The sequence below is a fragment of the Eptesicus fuscus genome, chromosome 16, assembly GCF_027574615.1.
Source record: "Eptesicus fuscus isolate TK198812 chromosome 16, DD_ASM_mEF_20220401, whole genome shotgun sequence".
Lineage (NCBI taxonomy): Eukaryota > Metazoa > Chordata > Mammalia > Chiroptera > Vespertilionidae > Eptesicus > Eptesicus fuscus.
Genome location: NC_072488.1, coordinates 41165712 through 41168203, shown reverse-complemented (window position 1 = coordinate 41168203; position 2492 = coordinate 41165712). Strand labels below are relative to the sequence as shown.

The 2492-nt window shown below is 39.2% G+C and overlaps 1 pseudogene; it reads left to right on the top strand.

The window, feature by feature from the left end:
- Positions 1-1406: 1406 nt before the first annotated feature.
- On the top strand, positions 1407-1498 carry LOC114233731 (U6 spliceosomal RNA; annotated as a pseudogene).
- The last annotated feature ends 994 nt before the right edge of the window (positions 1499-2492 follow it).

The following is a 2492-nucleotide window of genomic DNA, read 5'->3' as shown; positions in this document are numbered from 1 at the left end:
TAATCAACAGGATGGGCATTAGACTCCATCTTCTGAAGGAGGGTGTGCTGATGAATTTTCAGATATCTTTTAAGACTCCCATAGGTGGTATCTAAGAAATGTCTAAGCCGGTTCTTTTTTCTGTGCACAGCCCACGCCAGGGCCATGAGGAATTCACAAGTATTCCTCGCCCTGCCTAACCCTGAGAGAGCGAGCCCATCCCTGCTCAACGGTAACTTCTCTTCTTCACTCTTCCACCAGATCAGCTCACCAGTTGGTCTCTTAAACTTGGAGTTCCTGGGTGGGGCTCAGACTTAAGTCCTTGATGCCCTTCCCTGCAAAAATAGGAAACACATATCAAGCTCTCTGAGGGGTTCAATTTGAAGTGAAGAGCAGGTATTCTTACTCCTCCCCTTAACTCCAGAAATTAGTTAGTCTAAGTAAATGAGTAAATGAGGATACAGTCAAAATGAACTGAGAGTCACCAAAGTCAAGTTTTGAAGAATACTTGTAGGCATGGAAAATATTTTCTTAATAGGAAAATATTTTTTCTTAAATTAAGTCAAATGACAAAAGTTTTTTTTTTTAAAAAACCTCAAGATAGCTAAGCAATATATTTAAGCTAGAACTGTATGCTTCTTTCAGTTCTTTTTGTTTATTAGATTTTAAAGCTCTATTCAGAATTCTTGCTCTTTGGACAAAGGAGTAGGAGAAAAATTAAGCAACTTTACTCAAGTCATCTAAACAGTCAGTGGAAGAATTTAGTACAACACCTAGGTATCCCAGCTTCTTATATCAGGATTCAGTCTGATGTGAACAAGATGTTTTTAGTGAAGTTATATCTTTTTAGTGAAGTTATATCCTAAGGTTTGCCTCAATACTTGTTTGTTTTAATGATCAGGGGAAAAAAAAACACAAAAAAAATCCAGATCCTATTAGACTATATTTTTCATTTTCTAAGCATTCATGAGCATATTTTAACAAAAGACAATTTTTAACAAACAAATCCTACTGAGAAATATTATTTAGTACATAAGGATCTACCTAATGTGGTTGAATGCCACTGGCTTGAGGAGCTGCAAAGTGAGAAGCAAAGTGCTTTTGAGACAACCCAGGACATGGTGTTGAAAAGCTACGTGTGGAGTTAAGTAAAGGTTGAAAGCAGTGTGGATTCAGCAGGCAAGTACAGTAACCAAGTCCCATGATCCATCACCTTTAGTTTGTTGTGTTTTGCTATGACAACTGCTTATCTTTGAATGTTTTTGGATCCACAGCTGACACTTGAGGATGTGGCTTTTCTTAACTGGCTTGACAAACAAAGACTAAATATGAAAATATAGCAACACAGCAAGAGATTTCCATATGAAGTATATTAGGAATTTTATTATAATTACTCTTTGAATGATCACACAAGTGATATCAAAAAGACACTTTGGCAGCACATATAGTAAAATTAAAACAATACAGAGAAGATTAGCATAGGAATGACACCCAAATTCATGAAGCATTCCATATTTCTTTAACAGAAACAAACAAACAAACAAGCAAACAAAAAACACTACATGGAGAATATTTGTTACTCTGAGCTCTGATATTTACCAATAAGGTGCATTTAATCAATCACCTAAAGCTAATTTGAGCTCTTTAGAGCCAAAAACTAGTGCTCTTACTATCAATAATTTAAAATCATTGATAGATCAAACTGTTAGTCTCTAGCCCTTGTGCCCAGGCAAATTAGAGCAATGCCAGATTGCAGACTCTGGCATGCCACTCCGAGTCTGCATGGCCATCTTGTCCACCAGTACAGCTCCAGCCCCTGTCTTCTTCCTCTACCATCAAAGGATCCCACCATTATCCTGAGCATTCTAGAAGAGGATGGCCACCCCCCAAGGCCAGACAAGTAACATAAATAGGCAAGGTGGCCTGGCGACTGTGGACCACCAGAGGGCTCAGGCTCTGACTGTTGGCAGCAGCAGCTGTGAGGTTCCAGACAATTGTTGCCACAATAGAGTTTAGGCCCAGGTGTACCAGATCTTCCAGTGTTTAAGATAAACTGGAAATCTGGAATTTAAAAAATTTTTGAGCTTTTCCATCTGATTCCAGAAAGTGTCTAGATCCTGGAAAGTACAAATCATGCAAAGCTGTGAGCCAAATTTGGCCCATAAGCTACTTCTTCGTCTTCTCTGGCCTTGATGTTAATTGGAACCCTGGGCGAGTCACATTCCTCTTGACTAGGACTAGGACTTTTCTCACTGATCCCATAGTTGTGAATATTGTGTTCAGAATTGGAAAACCGTTCTTCTTGAGAGTCAATCTCTCTATTTGATTCTCAGGTGCTTCTCTTGGTCAAGATGGATCAGGTGATAAATTTTAAAAAAAGAAAAAGAAAAAACAGTACTTCCTAACCCCCAGTTCAGGGGAGTTTGCCTCTGCTCCTTGGTGCTTTCCCAATAGCATCACTGATGTCCCCCACAGCCCTGTTAAAGGCCCACCCTGGATCTGGCATTGTTCCT